We start from the raw sequence: 21,487 nt of genomic DNA on the forward strand, positions 1-21,487 counted from the left end.
TTAGTCGGGAGACAGTTCTACAGGCCATTCTCCTATGGAAATGTAATTCAGTAAACAAAGCAAATTAAGAGAAGGGAGATTAAATAAGCCTTTCAAATTAAGTAGTCTTCTCAGTCTCTCATTTAATATTCACAGAAACAGCCAAAAATAGAAATTATGTTAAGTCTGAGCAAGAAGCTGTGTATGCAGGCATGCTGTAGCTGAGCCATCTACGGTATCTGTCTCTGTTTTTTTTCCTACTCCTCATAGAAACTGCAAACTAAGAAACATTACACTTCCCACCATTGTAGGAGGTAAATACAATTTCCATACTCAACATTTTTAAGAAAAACAGTCTATAATGTCTGTGGCTATAAACTAGAAGGAAAAAAGCCACTTCCTCTATCTGAACAGTTCATGTTGTGACCGTGACTGTAAGAGCAGAACAAATTCCTCACCCCTCCTAAAACCAATAGCAAAAATAAAGCTGGTAGCAGAATTTGATAATAATCTCTCGTGCTTCTTCCTTTTATTTGCTACAAAGATGGGATGGGGGGAGAACAGGGAACAGACAGCTTTTTTTAACCTGATAATCTAAATTTCATCATGCCAGTATGTGCTTGCTTCAGCTAATGCTTTTCACAATCTGTTGGGACTGGTTATCTAGGAGATTTTAGGTACAAACTGGCAGTATATTGAATGTCATTTCTTCAAGATGGTTTTGAGTTTTTCTCAGTAATGAAAAAAAGCCCATTATTTCCCTTACCACCAGCAAAAATGGGTTTGGTGATACTTTCACTGTGCCATCACTGTTTTTCTAATTATCTTCTGTCCTTCACTGCCTACCCACCTCCCAGTTTTGACAAATTCAGCTTCATCAGTTTTGCCCTGCTTGTGGACATTGCCCCGAGACTTCAGCCGCTCGCTCCAGAAACTTGTGTTTTCTGTGGGTTCAGTGTTTTTGCTCTCTGTGGCTGTGCAGCCCATCTCTCCTGAAGTTTGCCCCACAGCAAACTGCACGTGTCATGTCACAGTTTCCATTGGGTCCGTTTTCTGCATACTGTCAGCGCTGGTTTATGCAACTGTATTATAATTTCAAATCTACTCTCATTGTCTCCAGTGTCAGGACAGTGATTTAAATACAGTGTGTGGGAGCTGAAATGAAAAATACTGAAAGTGATGTCATACACAGAGATTTCTGATGGCTCTTTGGAATTCAGAGAAACCAGGGTAATGCTGGCATTATTAGGAAAAACATCTGGTATCAGCTGGGTTAGGAGCTCCTCTACAAATTCCTACAGTAAGACTGGGGAAAAGATTGACCATGCAGCTGAAGCTGATTCTCAAATTAGAAGAGCAAGGAGTCTGAGGGCTGTAATTTCCTGGGATGGTGCAGTAGGATGATTTCTGGACCTGATATAGATACATGTGGATTGTTGGACAGACTAAAATACATCTTGTGTTGGATATCTGGGGTTGCTCTCCTGCCTGAGCTTACATATGTCTTCCTCTATGTCTTACACTGATTAATCAAGCAGCTCTGCAGAAGATGGGTCACATATATTTAGACAAGGACTAAATTTTACATTTGTAAGTGCCTTCAATACTAATTAAGTATAGTGCAATAAATGATAGGTGAATCATAGGCTTTAAGCCATGAGCTTTGAGCTCTGCGTTTCTTAATGTTGATTTCTCCAAACTGGAAGAAAATACAGAATACGTCAAAGAGTAGAATTTCAGATGTTGTATTTCACAATAATAGTTATGTTAATCCACAACAGTACCTGAATTCCTTTGAGATAATACATTAATTTGAGAAAGAAATGTGTCTTTCTCAGCGTTACTGAACAGTCTGGTTCACTGAATAGCAGCTTGACAGAGACACTGTATTAGACCACAAAACACAGATACTGACCAAGAGTTTTGAGAATGGCTGCCCATATTTGATGCCTTAAATTCTAACTTTCATGTTTCTCAGATTCTGTGCTGCCTTGCTGTGTAGCTCTGAGCTTCATATTAAGTGTCAGTAAGTTGTCTCCACAGGGTGGTTAGACAAAACAGTCCTTTCCCAGCTTGAGACCAAGGACAGCCCTTATGGGCTTCAGGTACAAAAGTATAAACAACGAAGAACTGAGGGGAGCAAACAGGAAGGATGGGACTTCATAACCCAAAGCTGTAACTGGACAAGTAACTCCAATATGCAAAAGGACCAAAAACATATAAAAGTGTGAGACCTCATGACCAGTTGTCCATTTTGTGACCATTTTGGGTCCATCTTGGGTGTAGCCCTGGTCAGGCTGCTGCCCAAGGTGTATCCTTTAAGGCCTTTTAATAAATACCTACTTTATTCTCTTAGCTCTGTCTAGCCTCTGTTCCAGGTCAGCCTCTCAAGGCATCATGTTTACATTTCTTAATCTACACCTGATGATCTAAATTTAAACGTTTCCCAACTTCTGAACACCCCATGGTTAGTATTCCATGTCTCTTCGTATAGAGACATTTTGGGAAGAGGGAAAGGGGAAAGTCAGATATTACACTGAAAATGACAGGCTATGAAGATGTTAAATCTGGCCTACAAAATGTGCCAAAAGTTGAAAGCATTGAGATCTGGGTTTTGAATCATCATTCAAATACAGGCTCTGATTTTGGGATTTCAGTCAGAATCCAAATGTGGAGCTGATTCCTAAGGCATACAAGTGAAATACTTGAACCAGGAGTGCTGTTAAGGAAGGGGCTGGAGGGAGAGGGAGTTACTTAAAATCAGGCTGCTGTAACTCTGGGTTAATTAAACCATTACATTCTGTACTTTTGGAACAGTGTCATTAACTTTATTTAACATAGCAATTTTACTATATTCAGGACATGTTCCACAGAATACCTCAGAAAGCATCATCATTCAAGGTAATGGTGCTTAATTACTTACCCAGTTTTAGCTGCAGGGTACTTTTTCCATGTAATACCACCAAGTCTTCAAAAATATCATAAACTGCCTTCCATTTAATTATGACAGCTCAGTTCTAGATTTTGTTTAGGCCACTGACGACAAAGTCACTGAAGGATGGGATCGGCTACCATGGAAACAGTGAAGACAGAAGAGCACCAGCAGCATTTCACAGGGGCCAGGACTAAAAAAGACATTCTGCAAAGAGAAGGTATTTGAAAGGCATTTACATCACAGGGATGGCTTCCGTGCATTCCTGCCATTCCAAGACAACACATTCCTGGCATAGGCTGCAGCAAGCCTCCACATGCACCAATGGTATACAGCAGAACAGGCATTGTCAAAAAGGTTGGAAATTAATCTTTAGGGACAGGGAGGTACAGACACGTTGAAATATAAAGCAGAACAGTAGAGGAAAGCATGGGGGAAAGGAAGGGGAAAGGAGAAGCTATGAGGAACCCATATTTGCTAAAAGAAAGGGGAAGAGATTGTTTATAGGGAAAAAATACTAAGGAAATGGAAAACATTGGACCCAGAAGAACGTGGCATTTGTTAGATGGGAATATGAATGGGATAGAGGACTTAGAAGTCACCACAGTCACCATCCTCAGCACTCAAACAGCTGCTCTAGAAAGCTGCTTTCCAAGCCCACGGGGATTAAGAAAAAAACAGATGGACTTAAATTGCATGAAAATTGTGATCCAAGTTAGCCATAAAGAAAAATTCTCTAATTATAAGAATAATATGTTTGAATTAGATTACCACAGGAATGAGAATATTTATTTAATGTTTACTCTGAACAAGATGACAGATCGAAAGATTGCTGAATGTCCGTTAATGGCCTATTTTCTGTGATTCTGTGATAATTATTATGGAATGAAAAAATCAGAGAGGTGTGGTGGGAAGGAACTGGGGGACAAGGGAATGAGTTGTTCTTGATTTACAGAAGAAACTTAAACAAGAGTGTACTGCAGGAATAAAGTAGGAGGATGCTTGGATAAGGCAGATGGGAGGAACAAGAAAATGTGAGCCATGGAGAGTGAAGAGGAGTGTTGGGGTTGACACAAGGCACACAAGAGCAAAGGGAATAAATGGGCAAAACCCACAAATGCAGGGCTGCAATGGAGGAAGGAATACAGATGGGAAGTGGGCTGGGAAGCCTTAGGCACTCCTGCAAGAACAGCACACTGAAGCACAGCCAAAACGGCTTAGGAGACGAAGGCATAAAGCAAGGAAGCATCAGGTGTTCAGCAACACCACAGGTGTCCATCTTTGTTGTTTCCTCAGCTGAAGATACTCCATGGACTTTGATACAATTTTTAAATTGTGGGAATAATTGAAGTTATCAGGAAGCCTCCTTTTGATAATTAAATGTTCAGGGAAACATCTGTGTGCAAAATCTGCAAAAAACAACAGCTTGCTGTTACAGCAGGCTGGCTTGAATTCCACTGAAAAGAGTTAGTTATGCAGACATGGTTGCAGTGCATGTTCTTCACTCCTTGTGTAAAATTTCTCCAAGAGTACTTTATACAATGGGAGTTTCCTGCTCTTCATAAAGATGTGATAAAGCAAACAAACAAAAAAATTTAACCACTGCATAATCATATCAGCTATTTGAAAAGAACCTTAATGCAAATCTGCCGGTTTATGTCTCCGAACATCTCAGACTTGAGTGATCTCAGACTACAGAAATGTTGTTGGTATTTACAGTGATTCGCTGCTGTACCAAATGCTCTATAGACTGTGGTCTTGTGAGTCACACAGATTACGTAACATTTGGAAATACATTCAGTCATCTGCTTGCTACAGAAATATTGCTAACAGATTCTTCACTCTCTTTTATCTCTACAGTCTTTATCACCCTTGTTAAATGTTATTTTCATGCAACTTCCTCAAGGGGAGATGACTCAGTGAGAGAGTAAACGATAATGCTCCGTTGACACCAGTGGCCATATGTGCTGGTAATCAGGTGCTGCCGTCCCCTGCTCCTTGTCACAGCTAGCAGTTGCATTGGGGTTTAATTGTATCCAGAGTGCTGTTCCTTGCTGCATGCTAGTGTAAATGTCACCAGGACCAGGGTGAGAACAAACCATTGAAAGGCACAGTCAGTAATGCAGCCCTCCTTCCAAACAAATCACAGTTCTCCAAAGCATCAGCATTGCCTCCTGACCACGCACCTTTGGCCTTTCTCCTGCCTGACCACGCTGCGAGGAAAGATGGGCTTTTCCCTAAAGGTGAACAGGTGTAGGGTCAAGGACAACTTTTAGCCGCAGACCCTTTCTAGCAAACCAGACGTCACTCAGTCTCCTCTGGTTACCTGAGTGCTGACTAGTTTATGTCAGGTCCTCAAAAGGCTGTGTGGGCACCTGCACGCCTTTGAGGATTTAGGGATTCATCCAAGCCCCACCTCTTTCATGGAAGGTGGGGTCGGGTGGGAGGGCAATGGAGTTTGTTGGGGTTTTTGCATACACGCTCATGCATGCACTTGCTCTTGTCTGGTGTCCATCCTTCTCAGGCAACAAGAAACAGCAGATTTAGTGTTTTCTGCCAATAGTTGGTCATTTCTCCCCATCAAGCAGCCTGAAGGCAGCAGAGACATTTCAGAGACTCAGCATAGACATGTGAACTTCATCGTTTACCCTGGAGATTGAGCGCTTCTGTAGTCCATTGCTGCCAAATAAGTAAAAATACAGGATGCATAGAGCGTATAGACAGCTGTAAATTCTACCATTAATGCTTCTGGCCACTTGTACAAATGTCTTTTTAAATTATTTTAAGCATCAGGGCAGGTTTTTTGGTTGCATAAATTGTGGGTCTTCAGTGATTGGCATAAAAAATGTCAATCAAAGGCTTTGGCTGCCAGAAATAGGGACTGCCAAGTGTTCAGATAGGTGAGATGTCATCTTGTGAAGAAAAAAGCAGAAAGAAAAATATTTTCAATTCACCTCATGACTAGTAGCTAATTGGCTGACATTTCAAAACCCTGTGTTCACACATCTCACATTCTTCACACTAAATGAGAGAGACAGAAAACACTGAAGAAAATATATTTTCAGGCATGGGAGGAAGCATCACTTGAATTTACTTTGGATGGAAATGAAAAGTGCTTTTTGGTCATATTTATGAGTCCAAGAAGCTCAAAGCCCATTTGTGTACAGCAGTATTATGTACACAGGGGCCGAGCCTGCATCTCAAGGCTGGCGAGACGGGCTGCACACAAACACCCTACTGAGGACACCCTCTGTGTGGGCACAAGGCTTCTTTCAGTTCACTCTTTGGACAGCATTCCAGCTGCCAGCCAGCTGTAGGTGCAAGCTTTAGGGCAGAGAACTGGTGATGTGGCTAGGAAGCTGGAGCACCCTGGGCTGAGACAGAGACCTCCTGACGCCTCCACTTGCCCCAGCAGCCCTGGGTCTGGAGCACTCCCTGTGTCCTGGAGAGGGCAGTGGTGAATGATGGTGCTGACAGGAGACCTGCACACGTGCCTGGCTCCTACAGCCGCCCAGCTTGCAGCGTGCCATTAATGGTTTGAATGTCACAGCAGGAACCAGTTGTTGCATCTGGGCACCTACGGGGTATTTCCAGTATTCCAGATATGCCTCTGTCAAAGCCCTCTTGAATTACTGTGCAAGGACTGGTGGCAGAGTAAAATAAATTGGAAGGAGAGCATAAAAAGTTGCCACTTGGAAGACAAAAACAGAAACAAGAGGCGCTTTCGTCCTTACAGTTCGTGCACGTGATGCAGGAATAAGGCTGGCAGCCAAAACTGCCCAATTGTGCCTATCGAGTGTCCCTGTGTTGGGAGGGAATGTCCTGAGGAGCTGGCTGGCCACTGACATTTGGTAAATGAATGAATTGTGCTTGCCAGGTGCTTGAGAACAACATTTGGCATGAAATAGCTGGCATGACATGAGTTTGCAGGCAGTGTTTTATTTCCTATTCTTCTAGACCTTCCCATTGTATCAAGAGACTAAACAGGAACCCTTTTCAGAGGGCATCAAATATTCCAAGGGGATAGTTACAGATATGTTTGCAATATATTAATTTTATTAAGATATTTAATTAGAGTAGGATTGCATTTGGAATATTGTCCCAAATAATAACAGCAGTGGAGACCTGAAATGGATCTGGAATGCATGCTGTGGAGACACTGGGAAAATCTGGAAAAAGTCAAGGTAAGAAAATGTGAAAATAAGTCTGTTATTTCCAGAATTTATTAAAAAGGTGAATGAATTTTGCAGACCTGAGATACCACTGTTGTTTATAGAACTGCTTTAACTAGGAACAGGGTAAGCCCTGTTCTCTGCCATCCTTACTTTTTCCCTTTTGTGTTTTGTTGGTTTTTGGTTTTTTTTGAAATGCCACTACAACAAACTTTAATATTTACCATGGCAGAGGTAATCAACACCAAGCATAGATCAGGCTCCAGAGCAACCTTTCAATCCTTAGTGCTCTGTGTGTCTTAGAGAGGACACTTTGTTCCTGGAAGCCACAGATGCTGCTCATGGCATGCTCTACAGTAGACAGACCATTTTCATCTACCTTTGTTGCATTACTCAAGTCATATAAGGTAGAAAGTTAATATACTAATTCAGTGGTAATGGTGTATAACCTATAACCTGTATGAAATTCAGTGGCAATTAACAAAGTTGCTGTATAGCTGGAGAGGAGCTCTTATAAGCTGATTTGCTTTCTTACAAGCAAAATTATTTGGTTTGAAAGAAACTTGACTGGCAACTTTAGATGAATGATGCAGGTAGAAAAGCCAGGCCAGAAACATGAGCTGCCTGTTTCCTCCTGACATGCTAAGGTCTGCCTGTCTCACCCGAATTTTTCCGTGTTCTTCAGAGATTCACACAATTTGGCCCTATGGTCTTTAAAACAAAGGGGAATCAGCAATCCAAACTGTAGCATTTTATTAATGAATATGTAAGAGTTTACACTGATCTTCCTTTTTAATGCTGAGAAGAAAAATTTCAGTCAGGACATGGGTACAAAATGTGCTGCACTGTCACAGCTCCAAAGAGAGGCAGCAGAAGGGCTCAACAGTGAACATTCTCACCATTCAGCCCAGGAGACTTCAAAGGTCTAAATTGTCATCCTGCTTTCAAATTAGTGATTTAAAATTTACAAATGGTAGTCTTAACCTTAGTCTTCACCTTTCCTTCTTCTCCCTCTGGCTCACCAGTAAATATTTACTAAAATATCTGTTTAGTGTTTGTTTAAGGACAGAGAGATGCTGCATGTTGTTTCTCTTTGGCTTCACTTACACAATTCTTGTCAGGATTGTAAGACTTCAAAATGATTACCACCCACTGGAAAAGTTCAGGCACACCAACACATTAGGTGATTTACCTTCTCCCACTGACACCTTTACTGTTTTCACCAGGAAGAATAGGAAATTTAGGAAGCTTTTATACCATGTAAACAAAATCAGAATATCACAAGCACATAAATAATTACATGAAATCTAATAAAAAAAGATGGGTGATTATTTATTGCATTAATTTTATTGCATTAAGGAAGTAATTAACATCTGATTAATTATAGATTACAAGTGAATAAATAAACATTCATCCACATGCAGGAATGCTATCTTTTCAGGAGGAGGGAACATTTGCAGAACAATCTTCAGATTCTTCTCAATCAAGATGAAACAATGAAGTAAAATTCCTTTTTTTTTTTTTTACCTGCATTGTAAAATAAATCCTTAATAAATATGCTTCTAAATATTCAGCAAAATTCAATTAAAACTTTGCCGAACTTGAGACTCTGGGCATATCACAGAACTTTTAGAGTTGGAAAGGATCTCTAGAGGTCAACTAGTCCAACCCCCCTGCCAAGGCAGGGTTACCTAAAACAGGTGACACAGAAATGTGTCCAGCTGGTTTTGAGTGTCTCCAGACAGGGAGACTCCACAACTTCCCTGAGCAGCCTGTTCCAGTGCTCTGCCACCCTCAGTGTAAAGTTCTCCCTCACTGAGGTGAAATTTCTTGTGTTTTACGTTAAGGCCATTGCTCCTCATCCTGTCACTGGGCATCACTGACAAGAGTCTGACACCATCCTCTTCTCACCCACCTTTGAGTTATTTATATGTATTGATGAGATCCCCTCTCAGTCTTCTCTTCTCCAGACTAAGCAGCCCAGCTCCTGCAGTCTGTCCTGATAAGAGAGATGCTCCAGCCTCCTTTGGCCTCTGCCGGACCCCCTCCAGTAGCTCCCTGTCTTTCTTCTACTGAGGAGCCCATACATTTTGGGATGTTCATCCTTGACATAGAAACCGAAGCCTTTCTGCTAACAAATTTGAGACAGCATTTGCAAAGGGACCCGCACTTCACTGGAAGGAGAAAGATGTGAGCTTTTGTGTCACCTGTGGCAGACCTGCAGTAATTGGTAGCCAAGGTGCAATACTGCACCAGCGCCTCAAAGCGCCCGATTTGGGCAGCATATCCCACACTCAGGAGCACTCCGTGCTTGCAGCTTCCATCCTTGGCACTTTAAATCACTCTGTGAGCTGTGCCACCTGCCCTGGAGCTGAGCCAAGAGGCTCCTGCTTCCAGCACTCAGAGGACAGTAGCAGAACAAGCCCATCCAAGCAATGGAGCCAAACCTCCATGGAGAGAAGGGGGCACGGTGGGCAGCTTTGTCAGCAGCTAGGATCAGCAGCTGTGACAGCAACTAAACCTGCATCAAATCCTTGTCCAAAAGGTCTCACACCAGAACTGCTCTGCCTCCATCCTACAAGGGGCTGTCCCTGCCATCCATGGCAGTAGAAGGGGAGATCCCATCACACACACAACTCTGCTTCAGCCTTTAAATGGAGACTTCATGCTGAGACTCCCTCCAGCTGAGACAAAAAAGCTAAAAGTTACCAAATCCAAACTTCAGACCCTTCACTTTAGTCCCTCATAGGAACTCCTGACCAGAGCTCCCTGCCAGCATGGCCAGAGGGCACTGGGCATGTCTGCTCCATGCTTGCATTCACTGATAGTTGTGTGCTTCCATGGACATGTTGCTGAGACTTTCAAGTTTATTTCATCTAGCCAGTGCTCATCTATTTTCCACAGTATTTTGAAACTGCCTGGCATCAGAATTCTTGCTATTTATAGTTTTATGTGCAACTTAATATTTACTTCAACCTCCAATAGGGGTGCTTATTGTAAATGTCAGTGGATTATGTACTGTGGCAAATTAATTAGCTATGTAATTATTCTCTTTTTAGGGATGAGAGACTGTTAATACTTGTTGGATTACTTGAGCATTATGAGCCCTTTGAAGTTCTTCAGCATTTTTGAATCTTTAGTTCAGGACATGCAAGTTTAAAGCAACAGTGCGAATATCCCAGAGTTCAGGCGTAAAGAGAATTATTTTGTTTAACTCAGGTATTAACAGTACTTTGTCTCAAATGAACATTTCAGTTGTGCTAAATTACAATGAGATTCCAATTGAAGCATATAAGACGGGAACATTTAATTTATTGATGAATGTTATTATGGCGACTATCTGCTATGTTAATAATGATAAGACTGAAATAAAGTATCACCAGCTGTTACCAACCAGCTAAACAACAGTAATTTTTTTCCACTTGTGCCCTAAAATAAATTTTAAAAAGAGAAGGATAAATACTGAAATATAGAAATCCACATTGTTTAACTCCCTTTGATGTTTTTGGAGTATAGTTACTTTTATTTGTTTGAACAGGACGAATACGTGTGCAAAGTAATGATTGCTAGAAAATGCATAATTTGTAAAAGGTTGCAGTTCCCTGTAGTGACAGGCTACATTCTCACAGCAACCACCACAATTTAAAAAAATGTTAAAAACTAGCAGCAAAACCTGGGTGCTTGCTAAGTTGGTGCACACACAATGGATTTTCAGGTACAAAGTGCTGAAGGGGTTTTATATTTGACAAAAGAGAGGCCTCACTGACAATTTTGTCACTATTGGAGGCGCTGCTAGGCAGCCATATGTGCAGAGCAGTAGAGGCAAGTCCTCTAGGATGGGTCAAGATGGGACTGACTCACTGCTTTTATTTTGTACAGTGTATACTTCACTTGTAGAGCTCACAAGTAAATAGTGTGTGTTTCTTTGTTGTCACCACTTAGCATCTATTTGGAGATGCAGATTTTTTCTGTCCAGTGTAATTTTACTTTAGCCCTTTCCAATTGAGAAACAAAGGATTCGTGGTTTTGTTACCAGACTGCCAGTCCACCCTACTTGTAAAAATGCCTCGAGATCAAGAAGGATGGGAAGCTGTCAGGAAACAGCCCAAAACTGCAAAGCGAGGCTGAGCTGGAGAAAACACATCTGAAGGAGCTGTCCCTAGTGAGGATGGCTGGGGCAGCCTAAGGCCCAGCCCAGGAGAGCACACAAGCAGGAAATCAGGGAAACAGATGGAGCTGTGAGACAGGCAGAGGGCAGGGTGTAAATCTGGTGAGCTAAGCAAACGGGCACCATTGTTCCCAAACCCAAAGAGTTCTTCTACCGGAAAGATTACAGATGGAAATTAGCGTCCAAGCTCTTTGGTGTCCTGAAATCACTGCACTCAGGGGTCCCATTGAGAGATCTGGAAGCGCAGCTTCCCTTCTTAGAAATAATGGAGTTAGGAGGGTATTTTTGCATTAGATTTATCTGTCTGAAAAAATATATGCTTAGCATACACAGAACAGCCGACAGGAGCTCCTGGCTGGGGCCAGACAAATCTCCCGGTGGATCCCCTGCCTGCAGCTTCCCGGGTTCCCCCGCGTGCTGTGCAGCAAACATCCAACTCTGAAACAGACTCTGCTCCCATTTGAGGACTTGTTTGATTTGAATTCAGTTCTTCTGCAGACATAGAAGGAACGTGAAGATTATCTTCTAGCTAAGGCCCTCCGAGAGGACGCGCTTTCGATACCAGAGCTGTAAGTTCACTGCTCGTTGGTTCTGCTTGTTCAGAGTCATCGTTGCACAGTTACATCAGCATCAAGACAGCTATAGTAGGAAGGGAAAAAAATAATTGGCACTGTCTGGTTGCATTCTGGTTTGCATATATTCAGCAGGATAGCTGTCTAGTACTGGGAATAATTAGTGAATTTATAATGCTATTTCAATTATCATTACTTCATTGATACTCTTTGTTAACTTCAAGGCACCCTGAGGGTCAGGCACAGTGTAGCACTGTTCAGGAAAATGAACAAACCACAGGAAGCTCTGTTAAGCCAATTTTTCATCTCAAGGCTATTAAAGACTTCAGAGAAGCGGCATCCCCATTACTGAGATGAGAAATTGGATCATCAGCTGATCTGGATGATGTGATTGGACATGGTCTCTTCTTCTCATAGCAAGCCTGCATTTGGCTATAAAAAGTGAATCCTAAGAGATCTTCAAATTAACAATAAAAGCTTCAGAGTCTATAAGAGCACTATAAGTACTTGGGCTGAGTTTATCATGAAAAAAAAATGGGCCAAGTTTATCATTCTAAGACCAAATTACATGTTCTATATTCTGGATTTTTAAATATACCTGAATAGGTTTGAGTAGTCCTGCCAACGACGATACAAGTGTTAAAGTACAGACTCTTTTCTGGTGTCTCTGAGTTATATGGTTCTGACACAATTTAAAATTAAATATGCAAAAACCATGTCACATATGTATTCGGCAGGAAGGAAGCACATAGTTCATGCTGCTAGCAGAAGAGAGAAAGGATATCAGCTCATTTGAAATATAATATTTAGCAAATTGTTTGCCATGAAAGCAAAAATTGCAAAGAACCAGTTCCCAACATCTACATAAATTTTCAGTCCCTTTAAGACTTACAAAATCATTCCTCTTGATTGTATGGACAGTAATTTATATCCTAAGACCAGAGGAATGTAAAAACCCATATAATTTTGACCATTTAATCAAGCATATATTTACATTTAAGTTACCATCTATTTGATCTCCTCCTAAATGAGTGTCAGCTAATCAATCTGATCATAATTTAGAAAGTTCTTCAGTATAATCTCAAAAATTAAAATCTGTCTACACATTTAATTATTTTAGAAGCCATGTGTATTGGCCTGAAGTAAATAAAATAACTGCTATATGAATAAAACAAAAAATTTTAATTCTAGCCATAGAAATAACTGTGTCCTAAGTGAACTCTCCCTGATTATATAGATCACCCATGGCAGATGGTATTGTCACAAAGAATTATGAGTTTTGTAGTTTGAACTCTCCTGCAAATCACTCTAGGATGGAACATAATTAGACTTGCAGCCAGCACAGGTGCCTTTACCCTCAGCTCCCACTTACAAACATGGAGATTAGTGCTGGGAGCCCAGGACAGGTTCAGCTGGAAGCTACTATCTCTAAGCTCATCAAAGTGATGCCATCAGGGTGCCTCACAGAAAACCAGTTTGCAAAGCCCCTCTTGGAGTAAGCTCAGGAGGTTCGTGCCCATCTCGCAGCTACAACTGCACTGCACCAGCAGCACCCACACTGCTTCTAGGGCGTCTGCTCAGCCTGCTCCCAAACCTCCCCAGGGACACAAATCCCCCTCCTTCACTGGGCAGGCTGTGCAGAAAGGCCAGATGGAACAAAAAATGTTTTTAATGTCTAAAGTCATTAATGTTCACACACTTCAGATGAGATTGCTTTAAATTCACTGGAATGAGCACTCAAGCAGAGTAAGTTTCAGAAAACTCATGACCAGTCCAAGAGGAAAGATTGTTTAAATACATACTCTTCGGCAGGCCTGTGCTAAAGATGGGTTAAAAAGTTCTGTCTTATGATGATGCTTTTCAGCAGGTCTAGTGAGCAGGAGGTTCTTGTTGAAAGGTTACTTGTCCTACCTCTTCTGTACCTTGTGACAGAGCCTCTGACAAAAAAATCTTGCAAACCATTGATCAAGATTTATTCTGGGCTCGTGATTAGAGAATTTTACTTTCCTCTAAGCTGTTCTACTTCTGAACATTTTCTTTCTATATTCCCCCTATATAATGCAAAAATCAAGCTACTTAATCAAATATTTCAGATCTGCATGTCTTACTTTGAACGAAAGTACTGCTTAGGAAGAAAGAGGAACAGATGCTGAAGATAAAAAAATCTCAATCACTCTGAGCTGAAGTCTGGCAGTTTTCATCAATATGGATCTTATGACGCTGCTTCCAAAAATGGAGAATACACGTTAACCAATTTTTTCTGTACGTAACAGTAGTGTTATTCTTGCAGTAGTTTTGACTTAATGTGTTATTTGGTACTTTCTGACAAGGATTGTTACGTAGGATGCTGTGAGCTTTCAGTCTGTTGATGCATTACTTTCTGGAAGTGGGTGTATTTTACTGGTAAGTGTAAGGGATAGACAAACTGAGGCAGAAATCTGAATAAATCCATCTCATAACTGGGCGCTGCTGCATGCCCAGAGGGGAGCCTTTTTTGTATCCCTGAATCACAGGCATGCTCTTCCCACAAAATGTGGCACATTGTTTAAATGTGCTTAAATGTTGTTAAAATGTGGCACTGTTGTTTAACCCCAGCCAGCAGCTAAGCCTCACACTGACACTTGTTCACACCCCCACCAGTGGGATCAGGGAGAAGATCAGTAGAGTAAAAGTAGAAAACATCCTGTGGGTTGAGATGAAGACAGTTTAATAGGTAAAGCAAAAGCCTTCCACACAAGCAAAGAAAAACAAGGAATTAATTTATATCTTCCCACAGGCAGGCAGGTGTTCAACCACCTCCAGGAAAGCAGAGCTCCATCACATATAATGGTGACTTGGGAAGACAAATGCCATCACTGCCAATATCTCTCTTCCCTTTCTTCTTCCCCCATCTCTGTATGCTGAGCATGGTGCATATGGTCTGGAATATCCCTGTGGTCCATTAGGATCAGTTGTTCTGGCTGTGCCCGCTCTCAGCTCCTTGTGAACCCCCAGCCTCCTTGCTGGTGGGATGGGGTGAGGAGCAGAAAAGGCCTTGGCTCTGTGTAAGCCCTGCTCAGCTGTAACAAAGGCATCTTTGTGTTATCAGCACTGTTTCCGGCACAAATCTAAACCAGCTCCCTACCAGCCACTGTGAACAAAATTAACTCTACCTCAGCCAAAACCAGCTGAATCTCTTTATGACTGTCCTGGAATAAAATGTGCAGTCCTTGTTCAACAACGCGTTTGGGGACGCAAGCAGTTAATCACCAAACATCCACAAGGAATCAAAATCCTGGTATTGCCAGGCTTTGAAGGTTGTGTTGCTGAGCCAAATTATCAATCTGAGTTGTGCCGCACATAAACCTGCTCCTGCTTTAGGGCTCTGTGACCAGAGCTGCAGGGCACTTCAGTGCTCAGGGACGCTGGCTCGTGTGAGGGCTTGCAGGATCATACAGTGGGATTTTCATAGCCCTCATGGAATAACCCAAAGGTGATACCCACCAAACAAAAAGGAATAGAGAATGAATGGTTTTTGGGAAAGTAATTCAGTGTCAGATTGATCTCCCAGTGCACACTGCTGGCTTCCTACAGAAGTCTACATTACTGGCTTTCTGGAAGCTAGCAGGAATAATTCAACAAGAATTGGAGCTTTTTCTCAAACTAACTCCACAAGGCACCGTCTCCCAGAGATAGCACAATATCCTTATCTTTGAATCCCAAAAACTAGAGAAGAGAAGGGACCTGTTTTATTTTAGGCTTGGGGGAAAATATGAGGAATTAGGGGGAAATGCAGTACCTACCTCCTCAAGGTCTGGTCAGCTGCCTGCAACACCACACCCCAAGCAGCTGAGGCCAAGTGAAGTGTCAGTTGTCCTTCCACAGACACAAAGGAGAAGAGAGAGGATTCTCAAGCCCTTTCCTCAAGCCCCGTCTCTGGTAACAATAGTGAAGAGGTTGGTACTTGAGGATACAAATCCTCATCTTTAATTACTATTGTAGGCACATTTTTCTGGAGTTAAATATGAACTTCTAGGAGAAGTTTGTAGCAGAATGGCTTGTCATTGGGAGCTACCTGAGCCTTGCCTGGAGATGGCTGGAGAAGTGCAGCTGTCAAACCCCACATCAGCCTCTCAGGCTCTGGTCTCCTGCTTTCTTTTTACACTACCTATATGTCACCCATCCAGCTGTCAGGTCTCATTTTCCTATTGCAAGTCATGGGATATTTCATAGTCACAGCAATTTCATTCATATCTGCTAGGACCAGACAGTGAGAATTAACTCCTGAAGCCTCTCAATTGCATTTTATGGAAAAGGAAAAGGAAAAGGAAAAGGAAAAGGAAAAGGAAAAGGAAAAGGAAAAGGAAAAGGGAAGGGAAGAGAAAGAAAAGAAAAGAAAAGAAAAGAAAAGAAAAGAAAAGAAAAGAAAAGAAAAGAAAAGAAAAGAAAAGAAAAGAAAAGAAGGAGTTTTGCTCTTCTGTGGTTACAAAGATAGTATGGTATTTTTAAGCTCAAAATCCAGAAAGAAAAAGAAAAGCAGGATGGTAGTCTATTTCAAAATACCATAAGTTAAATGTTCTGATTCATGCATTTTGGATGTCTAGGGCTAGCAACTCTATAATGTAACTACAGACATTTAGCTCACAACCTGTATATTTAAAATAAAACTAGTTTAATCAGCTTAAGGAATATTTAATACGTTTCTTTAAAAAATGTGGCAACAGTGTCTCAGTTCATATTTTGCTGTCAGACCAACTCTGACATAAACAAAAAGGAGGATACCATGAGTTCAGCTTTTGCTCCTTTATGCATTATGCTCATATTTCATAACTTCTTACCAATAATTAAAATGCCAAATACTGTATTTATTTCTTTATCCTGTTGGTTTATTGATTTTAAGGCTGAGGTAGAACTCCCATGGATGTCAGTAAGACAGGCAAAAATCAAAATGGTTTTACAACTGAGCTCAAGTGTTGAAATTCCCCCTTTTCCTTTTTTTTTTTTTTTTTTTTTTTTTTAGAGGGCTGCAATCTGTCTTTAGAAAGATTATGATCCAGTTCAGACACTAAAACCCCTACTTCTTTATCCCAAAAAGAGACCTTTTTTTCCTGTAACACAATTTCCCCAAGCATTGAAATAAATTTATATTTAATCTGGAGACTTCAGAGTCAATATGCTTACAAAATCAGATTTCTAATAACATTTCAAAGGACTTTATTTTGGTTTTCTCTCTTCAGAGCTCATGAGCTTCAGAATGCACAAATGTCCTGCCCTTTATTTGCACCCCCAGGACTGTAAAACAGAGTTCTGCAGTTAGCAATAATAGTACTAAAAACAAGTCTTTCTCTCAATAGTGCTTCCAAGACCCTTAACAATCTGTGTATCTTTTGCATCACCACTGAGTCCTGAGCTGACACTCTGCAAGATCAGAGCAGCTTCCTGAAAAATCTCTTTCTAGTAGAGTATGCAAGTTTGATTCATGGATATAATTGAACTTCCTTTTCCCCATGTGCATGTTTTGCTCTTGTCAGCACTGAATATCATCTGCCTTTCTTGACATGTTACTGTGAGGTCTGGAGATCTCACTGTAGCTCTGCACAATCAATTCTTTTAGAATGTTCTGGATAGTTTTGTATCTTTTGCAAAAATGTTCTGTTATTGTCTCCATTTTCCTGTAAATGTAAGAGCATATTGAGATCCTAGTGATGTTTCACTGGTTAGTAGCCTTCACTGTTTAAACTGGTCGTGTACATAAGCTCTGCATCCCAATTCTCACAAGTCCCTTAAAAATAAACTGCTAAAGCTGTGGTGCTCTCTTTGGTCTGCCTGTCAATTTCCCAAATCCATGGTAACTGGTATATTGGGTTTCCATGGCAAGGTTTTGGTGGGAGGAGAGCCACAGGGATGGCTTCTGTGAAAAGCTGCCAGAACTTTCCCAACATCTGACAGAGCCAAGGCCAGCTGGCTCCGGGACAGATCAGCTGCCAGGCAAGCCTGAGCCCACCAGCAACTGTGTTAGCACCACTGGGGTACAGATGGAAGGTGAGGGAAAAGCTCTTGCACAGAAGCAGTTGCAGCAAGAGAAGAGAGGAGTGAGAACGTGTGAGAGGAGCAGCAGCTCTGCAGACACCAAGGTCAGTGCAGGAGGGGCAGGAGGTGCTCCAGGCAGCAGAGCTGGATTCCTCTGCAGCCCCTGGTACAGCCCAGGGTGGAGCAGCTCTGCAGCCCATGGAGGACCACAGAGATCCTCCTGCAGCTCATGAAGGATTCCTCAGTGCAGCATGTGGATGGCTGAGAGGAGGCTGTGACCCTGTGGGAAGCCCACTCTGGAGCAGGCTCCTGGCAGGACCTGTGGCCCCATGAAGAGAGCAGCTCTCTCTGGAATAGTTTTGCTAGTGGGACTTGTCACCTCATGGGAAGGACTCTTGCTGCAGGAATTGGTGGAGGGCTGTCTCCTTTGGGAGGAACCCCACATTGTGGCAGAGGGAGAGTATGAGGAGTCCTTAAGGAGAGGCAGAGACAATGTGGGATGAGCTGTGTCTGTAACCTCCATTCCCCATCCCCCTGCAACACTGGGGAAGAGACTGTAGAGGTCTTGTCAGAAAAGTGAAGCCTGTGAAGAAGGGGTCAAGGTGTTTTAAGATTTGGTTTTAGTTCTCAGTTTCCTAATCTGATTTCATTGGTAATAAATTAAATTAATTTCCTCATGTTGAGTGTTTTGCCTGTTTCAGTGGTTGGTGAGTGATCTCTCCCTGCCCTGATAGTGACATTTTCATTTTGTCTCTCCTGCCCAGCTGAGGAGGGGAGAGAAACAGTGGCTGTGGTGGGCACATGGTGTTTGGCCATGGTCAACCCACTACTACGGGTGAAATTCTGAAACTGAGAAGAGCATAAGGTCAGAAAGCAGATGGGGGTGCTGCTCAAAAATTCATGATTTTTCCTGTTCACACAAAAATACTTTTGTAACCTGTCTCACTTATGTGCATGAAATAGCAAATGCTTCTGTTTAGATATTATCACCAGCATACAGAGTTTGCAAAGAGATGAGACACAGCTCTCCCTGTACTTATGGCAAGATTTAAAGAGAAAAATGTTAGAATTTCCTTTACCAATTATCAAGATCTCACTGAGCATATGTGGGTTTTTTAACTTGCCATCGACAGAGAGCTCAAAGACTGCTGCCAAGGGGTCAGAAAGGTTTATTTTCAGTAGTGTTTACACTTGGAGCCTGAACTCAACAATGGGAAATTTCAAGGGGATACAAACCTAAATACTACAGACCTATGTGCAGGCCCTTGTACAGAATAAATCAGAAGACAGGTAGAATAAAGGCCTAGGGTTTCTATTCACCCTTAGAAATAATTAGAGGCAACACTGAGCAGGTAGGTTTAATGTAGATAATGAGAAACCTGTGGACTTCATTTTGCTGAAGACAAAGCTCAGGTGTTGCGCTGCTGGAGCTGTCAGAAGCAGCACTGGAGATAAGTGAACCTACATGAGGAACAGAGCTCTGCAGCAACTGGCAGAGGCTCAGAAGGTCAGTGACAGAACTCAGGGGAGACATCACTCTTCCAGTCTTCCTCTCACTACTTTCCCAGTCCTTCATTTCCTGGGTTTTCCTGCAGTCTGGGAGTCCTGTTTTTCAAGGCAGCACATAGGAACCCAGCACACAGGAACTCAGGAGGCATCACTCTTGGAATAACCCATTACTGAGCTTCAGCTGCTGCCTGATACCTTTGCTGGGAACTTACCTTGTCTGTTCACCAGCATCCTGCCTGTCAACCACAGAGGAAACCAAGCAATGAAGAAAAACAACTCTAAGGAAGGAAGCAGAGATGTCTAGGAGGAGTAAGAAATTATTTTTTTTTTTTTTTTGTCTGAGGTAAGACAGCTATTCTTAATGTCGAGGAGGAGTAAGAAATTTTTTTTTTTTTTTTTTTTTTGTCTGAGGTAAGACAGCTATTCTTTGCCAACTGTTCTTTACAACCCATGAAAAATATAAAGTGACATGTAAGATGCAAAGGATTTCTAAAGTTACATTATGCGAAAGTACATTTCATTTATGCTGTGTCAGTTGGAATTGGAGTCTAGTCCTTCTCCTGAGCTGTGAAAGCAAGAAAACCCAACCCCTAATTACTACATGCTGCCTCTACTGCAAGAAATACCATGTCTTTTAAAAAAAAATAATTGATGGTTTTGTCATTCATGTAACTTAAGACTTCATCCAGTCGATGAATCAATTGTTCAATTAAGTTGTCTCTTGACTTCCCAAGCTTGTCAGTTGAGCAAAAACATGCTTGGCTTCTCCCCTGTTCACAGTAGGGTCTTACATATATTTTTGTTTCAGTATGAGGACATTTCTAATGCCTGGAGATACATGTTGTAGGAAGAAGGCTGTGCTTTGCAGTTCACTTGCTCCAGTGCAATTTGATTCCATCATATGAATCAGAGAACTGGAAATCACTGATGAACTGAGTGTATTAAATTAACATTCTAATAAGCATATTTCTCTGGGAAAAAAAGAAGCCAATTCTCTCTAGTTAGGTTTAGAATATAGGAGGAAATGTGTTTCTGAGAATTTAACGCTATAGATTTGAGAGAAAAAAACCTAGATTTAAACAAAAATGCTTTAGAAAAAAAATTGACCTTTCAGTCACTTCTGAATGTTACTTTGTAAAATAGCGGAATTTAACAGTTATCCGAAGGTTTGGCTCATGGCCCACTAAAAACAGCCCAGCCCTGTGCCTGACCGGTGACAAGGGACAGGCACAGAGCAGGCAGGAAAGCTGTGACCAGGGAATGCGAGGGCAGAGCAGGCTCCAGGCACTGCTGTGTGCAGGAGTCCCACCCCCTTCCCCTCCCCTTCAGCCATGGCAGGACAAGTGCCCCACAGCTGTGTCCACCAGGCTGCTGGCTTGACCTCCCCAAAAGAGCTGGGTGACCAGGGAGTCCCCAAAATTTGATGCCCCTCGTGCACATGGGCTGACACCGAACTGAGTAGGTGCATTGAGAAGACCTTGGGGGTCAAGAGCCTTCTCTCCTTCCCCCCATTCTCTCAGCAGAGAATCAAACAGCCATTTGTCTTTACGGTAGGATATTTCCACATTGATGAGGACAAGAAGGAAGAGCTCAGCTGGTGTACACCTGTCTACTAATACCAGCCCAGGATCTGGCTTGGACCATGTTGTCCTAATATTTTCTATCAGTCAGGAAAGAGGAGCTTTTTGTACTCATCACTTCCCAGCACGAGAGAAGTAATATTTAAACCAGTGCTGGTGTGCTGCTGGGCACTGGAGATGCCAAGAGCAGGAGGAACACTCCTCAGGGCAGTACAGCTTGGAAAAAGTCCTGCTTACCCAACTGCCAGAGTGGCAGAGATTGTTAACTATCTTTTGGAATTGCTGTTTGCAAACAATTGGAGGGAGATCCTAAACTATTTCATAAGGGTACAAAGTACAACAGAAGCCAGTGCCTTATATAGAATAAACAAAGCACTGCACATTTTCTCTCCTCCTTCTGCATGCATGGATCACACTCCATGCAAATTAGAAATAAAGGGAGAACAAAGAATACATTCAATATCAAGTTTTGTGCATGAAAGTAACTCTATTTTAAGTTTTTTCCAAATATCAAAAGATGCCCATATGGCACAAAAACAACCTAAAAATGGTACAGAAAAAGAAGA

This window comes from Pyrgilauda ruficollis, unplaced genomic scaffold (genome assembly GCF_017590135.1).
Source record: "Pyrgilauda ruficollis isolate IOZ18807 unplaced genomic scaffold, ASM1759013v1 scaffold18, whole genome shotgun sequence".
NCBI classification, from domain to species: Eukaryota; Metazoa; Chordata; class Aves; order Passeriformes; family Passeridae; genus Pyrgilauda; species Pyrgilauda ruficollis.